Below are 26,418 nucleotides of genomic sequence, written 5' to 3' on the forward strand. Positions count from 1 at the left end.
AAAATGTGTAAATACCGTGTTATTACAAGACACCAGCAAATATTTTTCATTTTGTAACTAAGCGTGTGTTACAGTGTAGTTAGAGACACATAATGTAAAATGTTACCATAGACCAAAATAACTTTTTTCAAGTAATAACAAGTTAATGTTGTCTTGAAATTCAGTTTAAGTGTTGAAACAGCTTGTAGTAATCTATTTCTCAAAGTGCAGTTGAGGTTGCTGTTTTGCATTTTTACATGCAATACAGAAAAACAACATTTTCATTGTTGGAAAATACCTATTCATCAAATTATACATGTTGCACAATGGCTATATAGGGTGTGGTGTTTTTAAAGAAGAGCGTGCTTCTTCCAAAAAGTATTTTTTTTTTCTTTCCACACAGCATTCCAGTTTTTCAAAGTACGGCAACCTCTGAATGACAAAATACCAGCATTTATAATGCTAGTCATTTACCACATTCTTGCATTAGTATACATGAGAATTTATTGCATCGAGAAAACAGCACAGGTGCCAATTTGGAGGCTGGCAAGGGCACGCACGGCTGGTGGGCAACGCAAAGGAACTGTGAAAGCAGGTGTATCGTTCATGTTTTCCACATGGCCGGTCATTGTAAGAGTAAATATTTTCCATCAGATCTTGACCTCAGCAGCTAAGCAGGTCTAGGTGACTCCTAGGTGTTTCCATCTGCAACTGGTTTATCAGTTTCATTGCAATGAAGCCAGGCCCAATGAAACTTCAGAAAAGGCAGCTCCTTAATCAAGACTAAATCTATTCACTAGATGACAGCGTGGGCTGCCCCGTCGACCACCTTTCATACGGGCAGGCATGGATCTAATGCAGTGCTCAGGAGGGACTTTGGCTTTGGCAAGTCAGGCACGCTGCCAGCAGAGAGTCAAGAGAGCTTCCTATACGTTGAGAACCCACCACAGTCCTGAACAGAACACACTCTGTCTTTCTTGTGCCGAAGTGAGTGGTGGTTCTATGATGTGTGCTATGCCCACTGTGGGCTAGGGTGACACAACAAACTAATTTCTATTGTGACCTATGGGCTCCAGAGGTGAAAGGCTGAAACACTTGCAAATTAGCCTGCTGCACCACCTAGAGCCCAAGACTGAATCTTTACAAAGGTTTCAGCACCAATATATCCATACTGATAGTAAATAGTAAACTGATCAAAACGTAAAAAATGACATTGAAAAATCTAATGCAAAGATGTAGACTGAACAAAAAAGTCTTCCTGGACTAATGCTAAAAAAACAAAACAAAACAAAAAACAAGGAAAGGTAGCTTGCGTGTTCAGAGTGTACACAGTTTTATATGAAAAAATGCAGATCACAATGTAAAATCAGGTTTTGATGTGTCATGGCATGAAAATGTTTTTCATTACATTTTTTGAGCATGAAATCTCAAACTCCCAAAAATGTACACACCCATCAAACAGGTACTTTAAAAAGACATAAACAAAAGCACCAGAAAGTTTTTTTTTTTTTTTTTTAAACCTAAAAGCAAAACTTCATTAGACTTCTGCTTCTCAGTCACATTAAAACAAACATCAGCCATCATACTATCTGTCAATTACCCCCTCTGGGCAGAAGCAACAAGATTATTCCAACAACACACTTCGAAATATCGTGTCTTTATTTGTAGTGAGAACGGATTGTGGAGTAGAAGACACCTCAAACTGAACTGACGTCTGATATCTAACATTACAGTTATGATATGAGTCCGCTTAACCCATGTGCTAAAACCAAGTCTGAATGGATCTGAAGAGAGCAGGCTGCCATTGGCATTCAAAAAACACATTCCCATGTGTTGACATCACAGATATAGACAGCTAGTTGTGAATAGAAGAACACATTCTTTTGTGGGTGCACTTTTTCTTGAAGAATGGGTGCATAACGCAGCGCTGAAGAGCAAATGCACTAAAAAACGTTCCTGATCCCAACGATGGCGGCTGTTGCAGCGCTGGCTCAGCATTGAAGCAATGGCATCCACAACAACAGGAACACTGTAAACAACAGTGCTTACTTCTGTAAATAAATGCATATTAAAAAGGTACAGATCACAAGGAATAGACTGCTTTCATTCATGACACTTGAATGATTCTAATAACAAAATGTAGTTATTACCCAGGAAATGTTGTTGACGCAACGCTGAAAACAGAGGTAGAGTGTAGGTACGAAGCCAATGGTTTTGAAATTGTTACACTTTCCAGTTTATTGCACACCATAATACTGATTTTTCTTAAAGTTAAAGAGAGGGACAGACATTCAGTTTACTCAGACAGTCTCTCTATAATGTTCCTTTAAAGTGAAAAAAAGGCTGCAAGCTTCCCTGGCCATCTGTGAACCAGACTTCTGTATATGTTTTATGTGAATGACAAGAAAGTGGTGCAGACAGGGATCAGTGAGATAGTACTAAAAGATATGGGTCAGGGGCCACATTCATAAACCACTCATAACTTGCTATAGTAGCAGGGTACCAGATAAGTGTTCAGATGCAGCGGGGAGGATGTCGATCATTCTTAGAGATGAGACTTGACATGTGGAGTGAAACTGGCTGACCGTGTCGCTCAGCTCAAAGAGTCATACCGTTTGGAAATACAGCTTACCACAGATGTGACGACAAGAAGATCGCACAGCTTCAAGTTCCAGAAAAATCCCACTCGCTTGCTTTAACCCCATGTATGTTGTATTTAGAAATGCTATAAGGAACTTAACTATGACACTGGTCCAGCTGGTTAGGGAGGCAAAACCAAAAGAGACTGTTCCCCCTCATCACGCTACAGCGGACCTTACCGGCCAGGCGCCCAGTGATCTCAGAGCGGACACCTACAGGGCTAGCCTTTGTCCTCCAGAGGCCGTCAGCCCGCTCTCGAGTTCCTGGGTGTAAAAGAGGAAACTGTCTTGATCGTGGGATCGGAGGACGCCCACTGAACCTTCAGGTTTGCTGAGGTGTCTGGGGGATTGCTAGTGGGGGGGGGGGGGGGGGGGGTTGGAATGACTGGACATTCTAAATTGGGTGGAAATCGGGCGTAAAATAATAGGGCACTCTCAATTAAAAAATGACAAATGGAGTTTATTTTAGCATTACTAAATATATAATCTATGAGTGCTTATATGTTGTACTATACTTTGACAATGAATACAGCACAAAATAAATGCTGAAGTATATTAACTTATACAAGGGTCTTTAATTAAACATAACTCAGATCTTTTAACTCTGGAACTGAATGTGCCGTAATAAAGCAAAAAATAAAAAATACATATTTTACTGTCCTAACAGATAAACTTTCATCTTACTGGCCTAATAAGAAATGTAGTAAGGAGTTTATATTGTCAGCAAATATTTACAGCGCTGTGAATAAGCATGATTCAAATTCAGTAGCCTGTTTGTCCAGAAACTGTAATTTTGGAGTGCGTCTCTGTTGGCATTTGCCAAAAAAACAATCAAATGACACATTAAATAATAGGGTGTGTGGTATCGGTGAACGCCTGCATTTCCAGGAGAAAAGAAAAATGGATGTATTTTAAGATCAGATTTAACTATTGACTGCTCATTAAACTGTTGAAATCTGCAAAGCCAGCCTACTAATTAAATTTAATTTAAAAAGGTGTGCCTAAAAGTTTTTTGGCAGCTTTTCCCGGCCGCTAGTTGTTGTTCTAGTGCAGCAATTTCAAACCAAAAGGTGTGAAAAATAAACAAATTGGTCAGACAAACATAATTATGTATTTTTTCTGGTTGAATTCAACATTCACAGAAATTAGATTCAAGACAAATGTTCCATGTCCTAGTAACAAATTTCAATGGAAACAAAACCTACAAACATTTTGGTACCAGACTAACATGCAGCATTTAAAGCTACCTGGCTTGCACCTTTTTAACTGTACCTGTGTACATCAAATCTCTTTCTGCAGAGTTGCCTATCTTGACTGTGGTCAGGGAATGGTGCACTGGCCTTGACATTTGAGGTTGCAGAAGCAAACTGAACTTAAAAGTCATTGAGAGGTCTTTCCTCAGGATGGTGGACGAGGTTGCGTCACGTTTTAGGACAGACTAATTGATTTAGGTATTTAGACATGGACTGAACTGCAACATGCGAATCAATAACATTGGAGTTCAAAGTTCATTGAATTACTGCACTTGAAGCCCAACAAAAAGATACAACAGTGGCTGAATATTTCAAAAGGGTTAAAAAAACAAAAATGCTTGCAATCTAATTCAGGTGTGAACACAGGTAGTAAGCAAACTAACTGATAACAGCTTCAAAACAAAGGTCAGGTTGACTTTCGTATTTGAATAGGAAGTGTAAAAGGGAGTACCGTACTTTCATTGTTTTATTAAAAGCGGTTGGCAGTCCCTCAGTCTTCACAAACAGTAGGTATGACGTAAGGGTTGACTGGTTAGGTTGTTTATTTATTTGTTGTTTTCTTCTTTGATTAGTCGATATGGCACTGCCAACGACTTCCTCTTGTGGACTTTGACTGACAAACAAGCAGAAATGAATTACAAACGGCTCAGAGTGCATTCTTTGCAGGTTTTATTCTGCTTGTTTTTCAATGCAAGAAGCACAAGAAGCCTCTGAATGAATACCTGCCGATTCAACTGATAAAAAATAAAAGGGAGGAATTAAAACAGTGCATTGTGTGTGTGCTGAAAAACGTAATCCTCCAAAACTGTACAACAATACCTTTTTTACCAGATCTATATTTGATGTTAACCGTTCTCAAACCTCTTTAAGAGTATCAGCGACCTTCGTAACTTCGCTGTTCATTATACTGCGAATCAGAGACGAAGCATTTTACCTCTTAAACCAGTTCTGTTTGGCCCCGCCCTTTCAATGCACATTTGCTAATTTCCACCGAGCATAAAGATGCCAGCACCTAAATAGCTCTGATATCACAACTAATTGGGACCAAAATCTGATACAAATCCAAAACAAAGTCAAACTTGTGTGTGTCTCGTTCATTTGAAGACAGCCTGCTTTAGGCTTTTTACCAGTTGTTTCTTTGTAGTTGCTTTTTATCTGTGAAATCTGCGGTTGTGTTTTAATTAAATAATTAATGTATTTATTTTGTGCTATCAAACTGTCTATCAATCAGTATATATTGATTCTTATTTACCCACGACACATTCTCTGTTGTTGTGTCCTATCCGAGCTGATACTGACAAACTCAACATCATCAGGGAAAATGGAAGAATGCCAGCTTGCCTTACTGGGGACTATCTTACTGTAACTGCTCTGCAACACAGTTCAACTTTCCACTCCAGCATGTATCCAATTAGTACCACTATGTTAATACAAGCCTCCTAAAAATACTGATATTTATTTATTTAAAAAATATATATATATTTTTCTTTTTCAGAAATCACAATTTTTCCTGTGGGATGTTTCTGTGACCGTTTTAGCCTGTTCTGTTTCTGCCTCTTCCACTAGACTGGGATAAATTGGGATAACATTCAGAAACAACTGGTCCTCCATGTTTTTTTTTGTTTTTTTTCAAAACTTATTTTTAACATCTACTGAGTGTTCTACATTGCAGGAAAGAAATACAATCTCTATAAAACATTTTAAAAAATCACTCTCGAGTGGTTCTGATACTGAGTTATATCTCTTTATATAGGAGAAGGTGAGGCTAGCAGATTTCCAGGTCATATTGCCACCAACACAGTATGGAAACAACAGAACAGGGAAACTATCGGAATGATTGCAAACACCATACAATAGAAGGGGGAATATAAAAAAAGACATTTAAAGGACTTGTGCAGCTGCTTAATCTTTAAAAAATACCTCCAGCATACTGTGAAGAGGCACCTGATGTAATTGAGGGAAGCCTAACAAAACAGCAGGGCTTGGTATTAGCAATGTAACCCCCTTCAGTAACAATGCTACTGAAACAAGCATGGCTTGTTGGCACACTGTTGGTCACTGGCAACACCAATGCACACTTAAATACAATTACAGACATGCACGCACGCGCACTCACGTCACACTATTTTTCACTTTTAAATCCATCTTTAGAACATATTACCTATTTCGATACTGTACTCAAATACAGCATTACATTACAATAACTGAAAATAAATAGGATTTAAAAAAAAAAAAAAAAAATTATTTTAAAGATCTTTTAAAGATCTAGAAATCTGGCTGGACTGTTGCGATACCTCCCCTAATCTCTTTTATCATTTAAAACACATTGGAATCTGCTTATTTTCCTCGCTGGATATTGTTATCAAACAAATAACGTGATGAAAACTCAGCCATCTCGATCCAGGTGTAATACGATCTGTGATTCTTTAATCTATTAATGTTATCAAAGGCTTCAATCTATTGTTGCTTTTATTCAGTGAAATAAAACCCATCTGCTCTCTACACAGGGTGCGTGTGTGCGTGTGTGTGTGTGTGTGTGTGTGTGTAGGGGTTTCATCATCCAGCTTTTTGCTTTTCTTTTTTTTTTTTTTTTTTTTTTTTTTTTTAAACAGAAGCCTGCAACTTTTTGGTAATTCTCTTCGGCTACAATTCAAATCCCAGAAGGCTGCTGTTTTATTTTTAAACCACTGCACGTTTGTAGATCAGTAAACATTAGGGTTTGTCACTGACACATGCAAATCTTCTACTGCACTGTGACTAAATTACCAGAATACACAGGTCACAAATTAAACAGGAACCAGGAAGGTAAAACGCTGCTCTACTTTACAGTATGCCTACATTCTGCCACCGTCACTACTGTATATTAAAGAACTTGTTGATTACGCATTCAGACAACGTCTGGTTTTATTTCATTTATTTTTTTATTGGAGAATTTATACCCATCAGCAGATTTATAGAAAGCAGAAGAGTCCCCACAAAGCCATAAAACTCTAATTGTTCTTTCAGTTTTAAAGTCAGATCCATTAGAAATGCAGTCAGTGATAAACCGATATTTTAATCAACCGACTACTGACCATGAGCTCTCTGCTAAGAATGGCCCTACATAGCACAATGTGGTTTCCAATAGTAAACTTGTATGCTATGCTGTGATCATTTTATCATACCTTTTACAATAGGTTTACAGTGCTTCCTTAAACTGTATTATGCTTGAATATGTTTGTTTCACGGTATACATCAGTTTGGTTTGCAACACAAAGTGTAGTCAGATTTTGTTGATTGATCCTCTTATCCGTTTTGAAAATGAAGACAGATGACAATGATCCTATCGTTTTGACAACATTCACTGGAGAAGAGCATTCATTTTACTCCAACAGTAATATGCCTGGATTGTGTCATTCTAACTCTCACATACAGTTACTGTTAGAAATAATGCTCTTTTATGAAAAGTTACTGAACTAGTATGTGACAGTGGCATCAGCTGAAGAAATCATGGCTAAAAACGACTGTAGAAAGCGGCATAAATTGGGTGTTAAAATAGCACAAGGGATGTAAAAGCGATTTCTTGGATGTAGGATGGCACCAATAAACCAGCCTGTAAAATATTACTTTTCAAGACAGAGTTCGTCTTGGATCACTGCCAGACAGAGTCAATGTCTGCGATCCAAAACTCTTTTAAAAGGGATGCTGCATCTTTGCTTGTTGATTAGTTTGTTTCCTCAAAAAAAAACAGTAATCTTTATTCAACTTAAATCCTAAATACAATGAAATTAGCAGGCTGCAAAATATTGCCTTTCTTTTCTTACACATTCCCCTGTGCCTCCATGCAAATTATAATGCGTATTTATGCAAATGAGGTGTCGTCTTTAATTAGTTTTGCTTGAAGGCATTAAAATACATGTATTTTACCAAAAAGTATTTGTTTTGTATTTTTTTTTATTTGCTTTTGTCAGAATAATCTCTCCTTTTCCAAATGTGTAAAATAAAAAAGGTGCATTGATTTTATTTTTTCTTGTAATATTTTGATACCCCATTAAGACTAAGCCTGCAGTCTGTTTCCTTACTACAGTACACCCACAATACGGTACTGCAGTATTAATGACAGAGCACCGGCTTACAAAGGAACTGTTATATGTTATAAACTGATCTGTGTCAATAACCTGAATGAGATCTCATCATCACCCAGTGTCTACTGCCTTCATCTCTTCGAAGGTAAAACAGGATTCCCAGCTACATAGTACACACAACATGACCAGCACCTCTGCCATTACACAGTATTCAACACACTGGCTATTCACTGAAGGACACAGACCTTCCAAATGACTTTGAAAAACCACATTAGACCATATTTTAATATTTGTTTATAAGACTCAGCAGTGTTACGGTAAATCTTCCAGAGATGCCTTTTATTTTATGAGTTTCTAAGTGATTTACAGCTTTACTGTGAGTGGCTATCGAACACAATGCTGAGCTGGTTTGTGTAGTCTGAGGGATGGCGGGACAGAGTCCAAACACAAGAGCTTCTTTACAGAATAACGCACGTCGAACTGAGCTCGGTGTTGCAGAATCTGCTGAGCATGTCAGGAAAACCTAAAACGACTGGCTTTGCAAAGTAAGATTCTTCCCATGATTTATTGTCGGAACGCTACGTCACTATAATAGCTTTTATTATTATTATTGTTATTTCTTCCAGGGTTAATGCAAACAATAGATTTTTTTTTTGTTTGATTGATGTTTCAGGATGTACATTAGGTGATTTCATCAATTTTTTAAATTGCAGATGATTCTTAGGAAGAGAGGGAACAAAAAGAGGATAAACCTTGTTTAATCTCACATAGTCTTTTCTTACTATATTTTCTCTCCTAGCTGCTACTGTACACACTAATCTACATTCTTTGTTTGTGGTAAAGGGAAACATTTTTTTCTGGTGCACCAATGCATTTTTTATAATAGCACAACGGCTGCGTTGATGATCTATGATGTATGTCCTAGTATTTCACAGACAGCTGCCCAACTTCAATTTGACAAGATTATCATGCGGATCTAATCTTAAATCGCTCATTGTTTTTCATATTTTCATGTGCCAGAGTATATACTAAATCTTGTTGGAGAACGCCTCTTCTCTATAAGGTGGGTCTTCTGGACACAAGCTGATTCCTGTACAGCAGAACAATTATGACAGGGTCAGTTCATGTCACTTTTCTGTCTTGATGCATCTGTCTCCTTCACTCTGGTCTTTGCGAAGCAATACTTTGAACAAACCATGTAGTCTGCCTTGATAAGAAAGTGGAACTTTTCATGAGTGTCTTTGAAATTCAGGGAGCAGCTGGATCCCTCCTGTCAAAATGGCTGCCACTTTGATATTCCCTCCTTTGGTCGAAATTCTTAAAACTTTTGAGCTCTTCCCCGGGCAGGAATGTGGTTACAATATTCCGAAACTTCAATCAGCCCCTAGAAAATTCCACTTGTAATAAGGAGGAACTGCGTTTAATCTCCTTCCCTATCCTTCCAGTTCTTTGAAAGGGGGGTCGACTGTTAAACTGAAGTTTTGACATACATTTGCTTTCATGACAAATCTGTTAGCAAAATGGCCCTGGCAGAAGTGCGAAATCGTAATTGAGACCTGAAGTCTTACTCTTTTGGGAGGGGGAAGCACGGGGGACGGTAGCAGAACGACCCAACTGGAAATGAACTGCCTTTCCCTCTAAGGCCTGTGAGCCTGACACTGATTCCAGCTAGAACACAAAGGCCATTCCACCTTGCTTGTAAATCAACAAACAGCCAATCAATCGGCCACTGATTTGGAACAATAACCATCTCCGGCTATTTAAAAACCCTGGAGTCTATGATTGGAAATCAAGACGACACATCTGAAAATACAACCTGTTGTAAATTTGTTCTTGCAGAAGCAACTAGATACAAAATTCAATTAGGAAGTGATGGATTTTTTTTTTTTACAACGCTTCCTTTGATGGTCAGTGTGATGTTAAGATGGCAGTTCAGCCCAGTGTACGATACAGTCTGCTGCTCTCTGCTGCTGTTTTGCCATTTCCAGGTAATGCATGGCACGGTTCCCTCCATTCTTTTGCCTAAAGTGCCAATTTATGCCCCTTTAGGGTGAGCTAAGCTGTAATTACCTGTCGACGGAAGCTGGAAACTACCCCTCACGTCACATGAATCTGCTATATGTTTTAGATTAAAAGGTGTAGAGTAATAACACATATTATTGACTTCTTTGACTGAAGTGTCGCATTACCATTTTGTCTCCTGGAAAACAATCTAGGTTAAAACACCTGGCAACATTGTGTGGGCATATCTTCCTGACCTGTTTTGCTCAGAAAAACAAACATCTTGGATCAGTATATGAAGAAAAAAAAAACAAACAAAAAAAATGTGTAGAAGGGGAATCCTTAAGATTCCAAAACATTTAAGATATAAAGACTACAGGGAGCATTAAAAAGGAAGGTGGTCTGGTGTATTTATTTATGAATGATTCCTGGACAAGAACTTCTGTTTAAATGGAAGGATATAGCAAATGGACTCCCCTGGTAATACTATATATATATATATATATATATATATATATATATATATATATATAATTCAATTGAGCTGAATAGACACTAACTCAAATTCTGACCTTGGAATCTCTTGTTTAAACTATGTTCTAAGGATAACAGATCTGAGATGGTGTGTCTTGGTCCTGTGGGGGACATTCTTGTACCTGACAATTACCATTTACATCTATATATCTCTTTTCCATGCACTAGCATTCTCAAAGTACTTTCTATATCAGTTGAATGCTAAAGGCTACATTCTATTTCATGCCAGTTTTACTCTCTTTTGTTAAATGTGGTTCTATGAAGTAGTTGTGTTCCTCTGTGCCACCTATGGTGCAAGTGTCTAATTCCACAGGTTGAATTAAGCGCGAGAAAAGCTCACATACCCCACTCCTTAGCTCTAACCACAAGGCCACCTGTCACAAGATCCCCATTATACTACATTTCATTTGGTTAAAAGCAGGTTTTTTTTTGTGTGAATACCTCTTTTTTTATTTAGTTGAAAAACAAGTTAGTTCAGCTTTTTAATTGTTCCTCTAAAAGAATTTTGCTTGACGTTAATGGGTTGTTTTTTTGTTGTTGCTTTTACATAACTGCCCTTCAATTTTTCCAGGTCAGTTGTGTTCTGCCATCGTTGCGTAATAAATGAAACACACCAAAAATAATTAAAATGCTGTCTTTATATTTCAGTTCTGTTTTGTTAAGACAGCCAATGATGGTTGTTTTTTTAAACAAGTAATCTCCCTTCTTAAATCCAGATCACATTAAAATAACTTTCAACAGAGATAATGTCGGTACAATCTTAAAGAGGTGGCGAGTACAGTAGCTGCCAATTAGAAAATATGAAAACTGCAATAGATGTCAATAGGCATGACTGAGGTGCTGTAGAATGCCTTTAAGCTTGACAGACACTATTACAAAACCCTGAGGACACACAGTGTGGGTGCAGTGCTTATGTTCATCATTGATTTCTTAAAATATCTATACAGGTGGATCCACAGAGACCCACAAACCCATCTTAAAGAAAAGCAACACAAAAGCAACTAATCAATAAACAACCAAAGTCAAATACGCCTAAAAAATATACAAATTAAAAAATTTATTGAACCAAAATTTCAGGTCAAAAGTCATGTTTAAGATCACCAAGCACTTGACCCAGCATAACCCACTACCCCCCAGCCCTGTTGCAACAGAACTCACAAATCTATGCCAAAACAAGCACAGCAAATGCTTCTCTTAAAATACACCTGCTTTCATAATTATCATCAAAAATGAGCCCAACCCAAACAGTCAACAAACATAAAAAGAACAGTGATGGAAGTGCCAACAGTTTCCAAGTTACCTGCTGAATAATGTTACGTTAACATGTTGAATTACATACCGCTTTGTAGTTTTCCCATTCACAGTACTGACAAAAAATGTACAATGTGACATCAAATGTGACATCAATGTGACATGTTCAAAATCTAACATCAAATACCACTGGCTACTGTTATGGCTTTCAGTAGACTTTTGAGATATAAATTTGTAGTTTCTTTGATTGCATGATGTTAAATAAAATAGCAGAAGTACCATAGTCTAGGAGCCTAGGAGGTAACGGATTGTTCACTTCTTGAGAATAACATAATACAAATAAATAATACGGGACCAGTGATACCTTCTAGATCCCACAGGAGACATATACCACCTTCAGGACAAGCTCATAGAAAATGAGCACGCAGCGATGTGCCTTCTTTATTTAGAAATACTGTGAGAAAGAACATGCGCTCCAGCTCGGTTGACACAAGTATTATTGGTGGTTAACTGTGGTTTTCCTTTATGAATTGTGCATAGCGGATATAAAACAAGGAAACTACTGTGCTAATGGCTCTCGTACCATACACTGCATGCAAACACATCTAATGCAAGTTCTTGGGGTCAATTCCATTGATCTAAACAGTAGCGGATAAAACATTAAAGCATTTTACTTACTTTTGAAAGCTAAAATAGCTTTTAAAAAAAGACACGCTGTAGATATGATTTAAATGACGGACGCATTTAGAACCACCACCGTCTCACAATAACCTCAAGGTGGAAACAACGACAATATGCAGCACACACTTTAATGTGAAAGCACTGTTGCTCATGTTAATTATTAATTTGTTACACAAATAATCCTGACTTGCAATCTGTAATATAGAAAAGCTTTAACTCCCTAGGCAGCCGATCTGACAGACTACATAGAGGGAAACTAGAGTCAAAAGTCATGGGTCATTCTAGTGAAGGGATTTTGCTGCCAATTTCCACCTATGTTCCCAGAAGGAACAGAAGACAAATTAAACTTGCAGAGGAACCACATGGAATCAATGCCATACTGGCATGGCATGGTGGCTCTTAAGCGCATTGACAATGTTTCTAAAGTCTGTAAGTTCACATACATCATTAGGAACAGATGTGTAAGTGTATCTGTGTTTATTCATACAATTACAAATGCACATCCACCTATGTTTTCTAATCATTAAGTTCATCTCTTCTATCCAAAAGCAGAACTTGCCATCTCAAAATGCCATTGCATAGCTTTTCTTCCCCCATTTCTGCTCGAAGACTGTTCTGTGACTTTTTAAAAAAATATGCAAATGTATTTTAAATAAAATAAACATTGAATCCTTTATAAAAACAAAAAAGGCGTGGATTTTTTTTTTTTTTTTTTTTCTGTAAAAAATACCCTCTGGATAAACTGAACCTATTATAATATTTTAGAGAAACAAATGATCTGTTTTACCTGCAAAACATGCATAATCCTGTTAAGATGGTACAATGACAACATTGACTTTTTTTTTTCAATATTATTTTGCAAAAGGTTGTTTGGCCAAGTGGCTTCTGCTTTTTAAAAATACAAATGCAAATAACAACATTTGCCACGTATCTTCCAATGAACAAAGGACCTGCTGTTCCTTCTGGGTGACTAGTAGTATTTGTGACTCGGAAGATGGGCAGAGAGGTTCTGTCTAGGTAGAAAGAATCAGTCTGGTACCACTGGAGTCCAATCACAGTCCTGGAGGGCCATTCCACTCCAGGTTTAACAGGTAGCATGAACTAATTAACGACTTTAGGGTCTGGATGGAGGTTTAATTGGTTCAATTAAACCATTTAGAACAGGGTTAGAACACAGACCAGGACTGGAAGGGCCAGCTTTGGCCTCCCCTGGTCTAGTGCCCCACCTTGCATTCATACCAGTCACCCTGTCGGGACTCATGAGAGAAGAGCAGGAAGGGATTCTGGCATACCAGCAAAAAGTAATACAAATATTTTCCTTTTTATTTAATGTTCTCCATAATTCATAGCCTGGAAAAGCTAATCAATAGCACCTTAATGAAAACTTGGGCCATACTTTATTTTGCTGCAGCGAAGCCCCATATCAGCATTATGTTGCCTTGCTGTGCATTGTTTCTGCCCTTGGGCTGTTTGACAGATGTGCATCACATTCTGAGATATCTCAAATATTTGTTCTATTTGACTATAGATGGTTTATCACAATGCCAAGGGTGGAATTAGATATTCTCTTTTTTTTAAGCCGCAAGAGAGGACCAACACTACATGTTCCCCTTCTTTTTATCATTTATTTTTTCGAATGGTCCTTGCTGCTCTATGAAAGCCTCTAATAAACCAAACATGTAAAGATCACATTAATATCCCAATATATCATTTCATCTCTGTGAAAGAGTCTCGGACAGAAACCGTCTCTCGACAAAAAAAAGCCTTACAGAAATCAAAGAACAACAATTGTGCTATTTTTTTTTTTAACCATGCTTCCTTCCAAACTAAACTTTCCTCTTGAAAAGAAAACTCTTCTGATCCGAGTCTCTCTTGGTTGGGTGGAGAGTGTAATTTTGATCAAATTACTTTTTTTTTCTTTAAAAAAAAAAAAAAATTACAAAATAATGGGCAGTGGCAGTCGGATTCTTACGAGCAGAAGGGCAGAATTATATGAGTCTGTTTTCCCACATCTACGGCAAAGTACAAGTTAAATTACTGAAAGACACCACATTGGTAGAAAACCTACACCTTTTTATATAGAATTAAATTATACAGCTACAAAACCACTGTCTATTCCCATTGTACTGAGCTGCGTTCCCCCTGTCTATAGCATGAGTAAAGGGTCAGAGTTGCAAATGCCATACAAGTATCATTTCAGTAAGCAAGCAGCAATTGTCCCCTTTCTTAAAAAAAAAAAAAAAAAAAAAATGTATGTGGTGAAGCGATCTCTACTATGAGCAGTCCCCACTACAGGAAATCTATATTGCATTGTGTTCTATTGTATTGCATGGTATTGTTGTAGCAGTAAACAATTTACAATAGGATTACTAGGTCTTATTGAGATACACAAAATAATTCAGATCATTGCAGTGGAAAAATAAACATTCGTAAAAACTAAAAGCGCTATATAGAAGGTTGTGCACACTAAGGAATAAAGACTACATACACACAAATGCACTCATGCCCACTCACAGGCATACATCATAACCCCATGTCTAATTTTGCTATAATAGGGTTCAAGTTCTCATACTTTTGTCCCATGAGATCACTAATTGCACATCTTCGTGTGTGTGTATGTTTCCTTCTTTCTGATAGTAATAAAAATAAATAAATTAACAGCAATATGACTATGAATCAAAGGTCAAGTTGTAGAAAAAATTGTATCTGTCTGAAGTACAGTATTGTAATAGTAATAATCACTGTAAATGGGCTCAATGCACCTGCCTTGTGCTGTTTATCTTGCAGAGTAGCGTGACTCCATTTGTCCCTGTATCTAATTCTTTTTTCAATGCTCCTGCATCTAGTGTTTTCAATGTTAGCATTTTACCAATTAGGCTATTCCATGTATTTATAACTTAAGCTAAGTAAAAAAAAAAAAGAAAAGGGCTTTCTACCTTCTGCTCTAAACTTACTTTTGCTACATTTACGCCCTCTTTTCCCTCTCTCAGTGCTAAACTGGAATCAATGTTCTAAACTTCAGTTATGTCCACTCTTTTTTTTTAGGTTGAAGAGATGTAATTATTTGAACCTGTCCTCGCAGCTCACGCCATTCGTCCAATGCATGCAGGCTCACACTGTCTTGATTGAGAGGCTGATTCGAGTCAACACGCCACTTTCAATACGGCACTGCAAGGAACTGTCCTACACGCAACACCATTTGCATTGATTTGCATTAGCATTTGTTATGTAAAGGAAACAGACCGAACTAGAATCAGATTCCATCTGGATGCGCATGGAAGGATTTCCAATCCCACACATCACTTTTAAACTTTTTTGATGATGACAACTTGCTTAACATTTCAGACAGATTTATAAATGTATTTAAACATTTGGTGTATAAAAGAAGAATTTCAAGGATTTTGGATGAAACAGAGTTGTCCATACTAGCACAAATGCTGTACTTATAGCAGTACTAGTATCATAAAATATGGCATCATGCCTTATTACACGGTGTAACACAATGGTTCTCTAAAAGGGGCAATGGTAGCACTAGCCAAGCAACAATGAAATAAAATAATAAAATGAAATCAAATATAATAATCCTCTGAAATGCTACCCTACACTCCCTTATCTCTGTCTGGTTAAGGATATGTTTTGAGTTCTTATAAAACAGATTCATCTTCTCAAGGTTCTTATTAATTAGGTTATGCTGTATTGGACAGGTCCAGACTCATTAGGCACTGTTTGCTGCAAGAAGTCAATTTCTGAGTAAACCTCTCATTTATCAATCAGTAACATTCACTTAGTACTTGGGTGTTGCTTCAACTTATACAGTATTGTACTGCCATGCCTAACCCTAAACTGCCTGTTTGTACTGTAGGGTCATGTTGAAAAAACAGGCGTTTGTTCCACTTTTATTTATTTGCATTATTTTCATTGCTATTTTTGTTTTTAAAATAGGGTGCAGATGCATGAAACTACTTTGTATTCTTGGTCTCAGATTCTGATTGTGAAACAACACAGCATATTTGATGGCTAATAAGGACCTAACAATTGTCACATTAGTAATACACTCACTGAATACTAATTGCACAACTCCATTCATCACTGTGTAGCCAAAACTACTTCTATGAACTTCTAAGTCATTTCAAAAGGCTCTGTGGGTACAACACTTTTGGGCCATATTTTCAAAGCATTTACTCCAGTTTTTAATTAACTCCTCCTTTTTTTTAAAGCACCTGTTCATTTTACAAAACTAGAACCAAATAGCTAAGTTAGACATGTCAAGTCCTCTTCAGCACTCTCAATGTGTTTTGTTTTTCATTTTGCAACTGTAACATGTTTTTGTCCCCTTTCAAAAATGAGTTAATTACAGAATGGAGGCCATGCTTTGAAGACTACGCCCATTTCTGTCAGTACAGAGAGAACTCAAATATCTGTGGACCAACATGGAAGAGAAAGCCGGACTTTTTAAGAATAACGTTGGGAAAAGTATTCGAAATTAAGAATGGAACTGAACTGTGAAAAGAGGACAGTGAAACTGGATACTTAAGCTAAGGAAAATGAGTCATATAAATGTAGTTATAAAACCTTTACTAACTGCTTTATAGCTTTAACTGAAATAAGTGTGTCTCTTGCAAGCATGCTCTATTTTTACTGTAGCCTTGACAGAAAAATGAGAGCCACTATAAAAACACTTTATGCCAATTTACATGCATGACTCTTTGCTGTGAAAATATTTTTGGGCTGAATTCAAACATCCAGAATATCTCAACTGGGCTTTTGAAACAATCACGTCATGCACCATTTCAATACAGCAAGCTCAAGTGTTTTTGCAGTTTCATTTTAGTTTCAGCGTTCTCTGTTTTAATTCCATGTATTGTTTAAAAGTTTTAGCATGTTATTTAAAGAAACGTGTTAAATGCTGAATTAAGCCAGTATACTTATGTAAAAAGGGATGGTGCATTTATTTATTTTTTCCCTGTAAGGCAGCTTGAATTTATGGCATACCCTCAGACAGTGTGATGGTAGCTATTCCTTGCACCACAGCATCATACATAATGCAAGAAGAAAAATGTTAACAGAAGAGGAGAAAATCGTCAAGGTGTCCTTACAAATCAGGGCAGTGTCATCATCTCATTTACTGTGGCATTTCAAAGAAGACCAGGGCCCCATTTTCCAGTGCTTCAGCCCCCCCTCTCCCTCTGACTGAGCTCACCACCTTTGGAAGATAGTAAATTACGTTAGAAAGAGTGCTTGGAAGTGTGGGGAGCCATACAATACTCACGTTTGTGTGCGCAAATGTTTTCTTTCAGTAAGCCGACAGAATTAGGGATACATGAAAAACCTAACAAGCAAGGACTTAAGTACAGGTTATTTATAAAGCAGTCATTTGGGGGGTAAGAATCATACAGTGGTTATTTTAAGAATACCTTCTTTAGTTTTTCTTTATAGAGACATACTGATATGAGTCTTTTTGGCAAGTACTCATTAAGTACAGTTATACCAGCAATGACTTTTTCGTATTCGATTTTGCCAGGTTTGCATTGTATTTAACCAGATTTGGACCCTTTCTTGCATTCATGCAAATCTAATTAACAAAAAAAAATAATACACCCCATTGTAAAGCAGATCCAGTGCTTGATCTCTAAAGAATGTACGTCTCTGAATTCAGTTTAATTTAGGTTTAAACATACTTTCTCTACCATACATTGTACTCGCTGTACAGACAGAATACTCTATTAACTTTCATAGAGTGCTGTGGTTATTTCACCCATGAGGACAGTAGAATACACAGTATTCTATGATTGTGTTCATGCTGTATCCTCGCTACACTGTATACCACAAGGTTTTGTGAAGGGTAAAGTAAACTGGTTTTAAAAAGAAAAGGTTTCTAAAATGCTAAAAAGAGTGATTTTAACTGATCTGGTCGTCAAACACATTCCTGGTGGTGATACAATCTCACAGCCTCTCGCAGTGCCTGCCTGAGAGATGGTCTAATCTAATTAACCAGGAGAGAAGAACCCAGAGTAGGCTTTTAGGCCAGTTTATATTGCCCAACTTAGATCTTAATGATTTTGGATCCACTTTCTAGTCTTTTTCCCTACGGAGTGTTTTGTGTATGGCTTGAGTCATCATTGTTTCAATCTTTAGAAAAAGAGTTAAGAAGCTGATGGCAAGGTTACAGCAAGCTAGACGTGGAACGCTCATATTCTGCAAACCTGCGCTAAGCTTAAAAGAAGCTAACATTGAGCAATATCACTACACTGACAGGGTGGCAGTCCCAGGGTTCTGCAAGAGCACAATGTGTTCAGGACCTTGTGCCAGGTAGCAGAACTCCCCTTGGTAGGGATTCCTACAGTACTTAACAACAGATGGTGTTGTCTGCGACCTCACACGCAAAATGAATTGAGATCCAAATGGACTTCAATTAAAACAGCACATTCAGTACACGCACCAAACTGAACATTTAACCCTACGAATATGTGTACAGCGTTGCCCTTTTATAACGCTGGAGTCTGGTCTCATAGTTACAAAGGAAATAGCAAGAGCTATTGAAATGGGGCACGTTTTAACCAGTTCTACGGTGCAAAATTCATTTCAACATCAAAAAAAAAGATTGAAAAGTTTGTCATTGAGTGTTTTCACTTTCTTTTAGTTTTTTGGTAATTCAGCACTATTGAGTGTTTTACAGTTATTGATTAAGCATGCTCTAATTTTAACAGGATTACTTTGATGATCCAGAGCAGAGTTCATTCACACACTGTATATATTTAGTTACATACTGTATCGAGCCCCCAGAATGTGAAATGTGGCAGTTTGGCTAGGACATGAATATTTAAAGTAACATTACACAACGCAAGCCTAAAGTAACAAAGGCTTTTTTAGCATGTCTACACGCTGCGCGCTGTTCCTGCTGTAAAACAACCTGACCACTTTCGAAAGAGGTCCCCATGAGCTCATACAAATTACTATACCCACTTAGATTTGATGTGTTTTTCAGATAACTCAAACCCTTCTGTTACTGTACCAAAGTCAGTAACAGACGCCACAGAGACTTTTTTATTTCTCGTCATGAAGCTCTTACTTTATTATTCTCGGCAGGGAGCGTGGTTAAATAACTTTCAGGGTCACTTCTTTATACAGCCTGAACTCAGCAGTTTCTTCAGTAGTTGACTAACATCATTGGATTAGCAGATTCTTTCTTTTTTTTTCTTTTTTTTTTAGAAAGGTCAAGAAATCAAAGTTGGGTTTTTTTCCCCCCCGAAAACTGCCATGATGGTGAATTTTTATTTTCATCTTTTAATTAAAAGTGGATTTTTATATTTCGTTTTCTTAGACCTAGCCTTTAATAATTTGGTTGGCCACCGCAAGCCGCTCACCAGTTTACATTATTGTGTCATCTTTTCAGCTATTTATAGACGCAGTGCGCTTCTTCTGGTTTAGCCTTCTAACTTTTTTAATAAAATAAATTACAAACTTGCCTTCTGCGACAGACACAAACTGCAACCGCTTTAATTTACAAATGCAAATTGGACAATATTAAACATATGCTGCTGGTACTGTATATGTTAAAAAAAAAACACACAGAAGCTATGTTTGCTACAAGTAGTGTATAATATAATTCCATTCCACTTACACACCTGTTCCTAAAACTGTCCTTTTCCAATGTTGGGGGAATACACTTTAAGTTGTATAAATTGTACTGTGATTACATATAAAGTTGTGTAATTAAAGTGTAGGAACTACGATAGATGTATGTTATTACTGTGTAACTTGTTCGCTTCAGTGTAGGTGGCTTCAAGTGTGTAAATCTTTATTCCAACTAAACCCTTACTTTTTATTGCATTGTCTAGAAAGCTGACTTGCTAGACCTATCTATCATATCATCGCACAACTGGAAAATATATATTTTTAGCTTTGCCAATAGGAATTATTACACCATACTTAAACCTCCAGCAATGTACATGGCTCATAGTTCACCATGCCTAACCTAGTTCTAAAACAGCCTCCAAGTCAGTCTTTTAAAGAAGTCACTCATTATAATTGAATCACATGCGCTTTCATCCACATTCTCCAATACAACACGACTGCATACTGGGGCTTAACCCGTCATATAATCATTGTCCCATCATCATAATGATAACACTTCATATGAAAGCATACCCCTACAGATGTGCAAGGAAGAGTTGCTCACTGGTAGAGCATTGCATGGACTGTATCTTTGAATTAGGTCAGCTGTAATTGCATAGTATTTTTTTTGTTAGACTAATATAATCAAATTGTTTAAATATGGGATTCCTGTTTAGCCATCCCCCAGTAAGCCTAAATCAGTCAAATCAGAGACGTCTTAAGCCATTAGGTACCATTAGGTACAGCACTAGCCATGCCAACGCTGCAATACAAATAATCCATTGAGATAATCCCCCTCACAATACTCAAATAGTGCTGACTGGTTTGATTTGTAGAGAATGGCAATGGTAGGACAAGACAAGCATACTACCATAGCCCTGTTTCAAAAGGAACCTGCATTTGAGGTGGAACATCTACTGGGATGTGCCGTCTAATCTGGATGGCCCAGTTGTTTTTGCTTCTTTTTTTTCTTTTCTTCTACTGCTTTTGCATTGATTGATGGGAGACTAATGAAAGTTCCATGGCAACATTCTAAGCCTTGCACATTTGTTTCCATTACTGAATGCACACAATGAAAACACAAGGTATCCATGCAAATATTAAACATGCTGCCCTTCAAAGTCGCTCTTGTTTTTGTTGAAATAGGTAATCGTTCTATTGGAACTCCTTCCAATATGCGCAGATCTGCAACCTCCAGGTTTAAAACAATAAAGAGCCAGGGTAAAAAAAAAGAAAAGAACATCTGGAACCAATGTAAACCAGGGGTACAACACCGATTAATGTAAATGCTTATCGACAAACAGACAGACAGATCAACAAACGGACAGTCAAAAAGATTGAACAATAGACTTGCAGACCTTTTTACTACAGCATCATCATATAAGTTCTTGGGGATTCCTAAACTAAAGCAACATGCTGTCATATGTTTTAAACTTTTTTTTTTCTGTACATGTATTTTGCCACTTGCTTATTAGCCAGATTAACACAATCCAGAGATTGCTGACCCCAGTAGAATATTACTGTCTGCTGGTAAATCTAACTTGACCCATAACTTCATACAATCAATCATATGATCTTCACAGATCTTCTGTTGAAAGGTTTGTTTAACAAAACTGACGGCTGTTTTACCTAGTCTTTAATAAATCCTATTTTTTTTTTAAAAGGAGTTTCTCTCACAAAATGTGAAATGTGTCTTTGTACATTAACTTGATACAAACAAACAACATAAATCAAGTAATTTTTGGGGGGGTCAATCTTTGTACAAGTGGCATCTCAAGGATACACCCATATCCTTCATAATTCCACACCATGAAATATTGATCGGAACGTTGAAAAATCATGAGTTCTGTATTTATAGGTTGGATTCCATTTACTCTTGTATAAATACATACATACATACATACACACATACATACATACATAAATAAATAAATAAGCAAGTAAACATATTTATCACTTAACTGCTTCAAACTCAACTTTCAGATTTCACAAAAGCTTAGCTCTATAAGATACAGTCCACTGATTTTAAACAAAATATTCCAACGCATTTATTTGCTTCAGACCCAACAGAGGCAACCAGGATTAGTAAGAGGTGTCCCAAATTATTCACACGTCTGGTGTAAATCATTTTGATTTTTATTACCCTTAATAAGTTGATGCAATGCCATTTTTCTTCCTGTCTATCTTTCAAACATTTAAGTCATATTTACAAGGAACTTGTTAAAATATTTAATAATATTTAGTGGCAATTTCAACGGAGCCTGACAGTGTTTAATTTATACTCTTTAAGTGTTTCAAAAGGAAATGACATGAATAACAAACTGTCAAGCTCTTCCAATTTACATAGTTGAGCCATAACTCTGCTACCTTGAAAAAAAAGAGGTTTTTAACAAAACAGGTCATAAACTAACAACTGAATGCTCTATGTATAAATGTTGATAGAGGCAATTCAACGAGTAAGTATGCCAACTGGTACCATCGCATCATATAATTTAGCCTTTTTTTAACATATGCAATATTGCTGCAAAGTTTACAAGCTAGATGATTTCAAGCATGCAAACTGTTTTGTAACCTTTCGATTTAGCCAATAAATATACTGTGCAGTCATTGTGCAAGCTCCTGGCTTGCTGATGCGGGTGGTCAATACTGCAACTGCGCTACTACTTACCCTGCCTCTAATGCCATACATCATTTGTGTGTCAAAACTGAAACACATCCCAATTTTAAAGACAACTTCCCATGATATGTTTCATCTCCCCAGATAAACCACTTGCTAAAAAAATTATTCAAAAAATGTCATCATTACGATACGCTTATGAAAGGAATCTGCTGTATCTTTTAGAGCCATCCCCACCCCAAATGAAAAGCCCTCCAAATAAAAAGCATCATGATATTGACACAGATTAGTCATGAATAGAATCTCCCCAGTGCCCTCTCGGCATGACTCTAATTAACAGCCAATTCATCTCCACTGAACTGAACCAACACACAGTGTAATATATGGTTAGTTTGGTGACTAATCTATTACTGTGCAGCAACTGTGCATGACTCTACATAGGTATACATTTGTTGTAAGCATGTACCCTTTTATGATAGGGAGAGAGCATAACAGCCTGTTTCCTGTAACACTGAAGCAGTTACTCTACTGCCCTTTCCACCTGTACAATAAACATATTAAATAGTAAATGTAGAAATATATTATTCACCAAAGACTATTTAACATTAAAGTGCCTATTAGGATGCATTACACTATATAATTCTATGGTAATGCATCCATAAGCAAAGCCTAAGAAACATCCTGAAGCAAACAGGGTGGGGTGAAACACAGAAAAGTCAATAAAACTACCAACTGACTTATTTTAATAGTGGTTATCCCAACCCCTCCGCCCCTCCCCATCTCTGCTGATGGCTACTATTGAGAGCGGAGAGAACAAGGAATGTACTCTCCCCCCCATTGCTTCTAGAAGACTTTAATGGAACTCCTGTATTGCCTCTCTTGACCAGAATTCCAAGGCCAGCTTCTGTTTAGAATAGTGTTTGTCTTAATGATCTGTCTTTGCCTATGCCTGTTGCCTCCAGTGTGTCCCCTTACCCTAAGAATCACCTGCTTCTAATATTGAACAATGGTCCTTAGAAACCAATGTACAGTAACTAAGCCTACCATCATTAATCTGTCCGAAGCGTGATGTGAAAATGCAGGAGGCTCGGCAGATCAATATCATTTTATTGTTGCTGCATGGTTCTGGACATACAGCTGTGTCAGAAAGAGCCGGCTCAGGTGTAGGGGAAATAGCTCTGGATTTCTGCAGGACTGACCACCATGAAAAGGACTGGGACACCCTGGTTCTCTGCTAGTTTAACCCTTAAAAAGGGGGAAATATTTATATACTATTACATTTCTAACACTTTTGGGAAGCCTCCAAACAAACGCCAGCTCGACCAAAAGCACAGAAAACATGCTGTCTTTGCAACCTGACCCAAAGCCTAGGACATTTCTCATATGGACACTGAATTACATAGAGCACATCCATCAGATACATCAAGCAGCTCATCAGAGTCTCCAAGATTTCAATAGAAAATGGCATTAAATAGTGTTAAAGTCAAGGTGTTGTGAGCGGACACTGGCCCAGATGTTTAGTTGTAACTGTCTTTCTTATTCTATTGCTTTTAATATACTGTAGTTCACTGAAAACATTACAAAAAGGTAAGGGGCTGTAATAAAAGTAATTCAGTCTATTTGCAATGTGGGAGTGTGTTTTGGCTCAATACCGTGTGGTTCTATCTTCCAACAGTTATTGGAAACTTGCATTACACTGGCTTTAAAGCAAACTGTTCCCCAACTCGCTCCATCCCTAAACCATGCCAGGAAATCACAAGTCATTCAATTACAGGCTGTATTTTACAATGGTGTTTGGCTGTGTCATACTTGCTGTTTAGGGACTAAAGCACTCTTGAAGCCCTGTGAAGCTCTGATGTCTAAGACTGCTGGCATTGGACACTAGGGAACAAGTTAAAAAAAACATAAGGACAATTCTGTTGTTTTCAGGGCAGCTGACCATCCTAAACAAAGGTACAGTAAAGCAATAGAGAGATATTTCAAGATTAGCTTTTACAATTTGCAACTCAAGACTTCTGACAATTCTGATCAATTCCAGGTGATCATTTGAGTGATCCATCAATCCATTCACGTTACACAATTAGCATAAGCACAACATTTTGCTAATCAATCCCAAACCTATAATTTGCAGCTCAGAGGGATGCGTCCTTCCAGAGATTCAAAAGCCTCCACTGCCCTCTTAACAAACCTCCAGTACAAACAGATTAGTGACGTAAGGGAAATGTAAAGCCTCTCTTAGCATCGAGGACTTTTCTTACAGTAAAAAGTTTTAAATGCACATTCCCCAGGAAATAAAGAACAGATGTATTTGGGATATCTTTACTCCTGGGACCAGCTTTCATTTTCTTTATAAGAATTCCCCTTTCCCTGTTTTTTCATTATTGTAGTTATTATTATACTTAAATCAGGATTGAACGGAACTGGTCACCATTGCTGGTATACTGGTCACCAATGGTTTTTACTCCTTTAGCATCCAATGCCGGTACCCTGAGTGAGTCCCTCTGCATCAGGAACTGTCTCTTCAAGGATTCCCACAGGTCCCACTAAAAACACTGGAACTAATGCAAAACATCATTCACCTCGGGTGTTGCTTCGCAGATTTATGATACTTGGTTCGGGACTGGCAGCTATTTCCAAAACAGTTGCGGTTTAACACACAAGCATGTTAGTAACATACATTCCCTGCTATGGCTGGGCTATCAAGCATCTGAAGAATGCTTATCCCTATTGTCAGGGATGGGCACTTTATGGTTTTAACAAAGAGCTCATCAAAGTCAATGAGATTATAATTATTATTATTTTTATTTTTTTTAAATAAATGGGGATATGAACTCTCAGCAAGGAGGATAATTATTACATGCATGTGTTTTGTTAACTGTGTGTTCCTGCTTCTATCTAATTATATAGACCAAGAGCAGTGAAAAAGATATACCTCTGCTATAACCATGTGACCCTCTGTGAGGGCACACTAAAATAATACAATTGACATTTATCTAGAAACTGGGTTTCAATGTGTTGCATTTTTAGATGTGTTGATAAAAGACGTGTTGACATAGCACCTAAATTCTTGGTTTCCATCCCAGATACACCTTAACTTTGTTTTGAGCAGCTCCACCCTGGATACATAAAAATCGGAACTTTCTGGCACAGAACAGTGAGAAAAAAATACAATTGTTTTATAATTTCTCAGTGTGCTGTTTAAGAACTTGAGAGGACTACAATAGATATTGTTAAGTAAACACAGTACAGGGACTGACTCAAACTGATTCACTGCTGTGTTTCTTAGGAAATTTCATTAGCTGCTTACTGTGTCTGCCCACCAGGACCCCAATGTAAATGCTGCATCCCATTATATTACCCAAGGGCTTGCACACAGAACGGGACCTGAATTCAGTTTCAAATAAATCCTGTTGATGTTCCAATTGTTCCATCTGTAACATATTAATTACATTCCAAATCATCATTAGAATGCTGGCTCTCAGAACACACCGCTTGGAATCCATGAGCACCGATTTCTAATGAGAAATGAGCACGGAAAAATTAAAACTAGTCAGCATGCTCCTGATAAGTGGTGCCGGAACATTCAAATTTCCAACAGTTACAGTATTTCAGAGAGAATGTTTAGTTCTTTCTGTAATAATAACGCAGTTACTGCATGCATGTACAGAAATCATACTTAAACATGAACCCCCTGTGAAGCTTCAATCTGTGTTTATACATGCCTAATGAGTTCTTAAGTCCTTTCAATAGTGTAGGTACAGTAGCTCACTGGGATGGCTGCCTTA

General features: G+C 37.4%; 1 protein-coding gene across 5 annotated transcripts in view; it reads right to left on the minus strand.

Moving 5' to 3' along the window:
• Positions 1-26,418, minus strand: part of LOC117432391 (zinc finger protein castor homolog 1-like) — a 192,779-nt gene that overhangs the window by 155,285 nt on the left and 11,076 nt on the right. Inside the window, exon 2 of one of the 5 annotated variants that reach the window (XM_059002410.1) lies at positions 17,499-17,605. The exons of the other annotated variants lie outside the window; for them this stretch is intronic. The gene's annotated coding sequence lies outside the window, so the exon portion shown is untranslated. The remainder of the gene's footprint in view (positions 1-17,498; positions 17,606-26,418) is intronic. 5 annotated transcript variants of the gene reach the window in all.

Source organism: Acipenser ruthenus, chromosome 27, assembly GCF_902713425.1.
Source record: "Acipenser ruthenus chromosome 27, fAciRut3.2 maternal haplotype, whole genome shotgun sequence".
Taxonomy (NCBI): Eukaryota; Metazoa; Chordata; class Actinopteri; order Acipenseriformes; family Acipenseridae; genus Acipenser; species Acipenser ruthenus.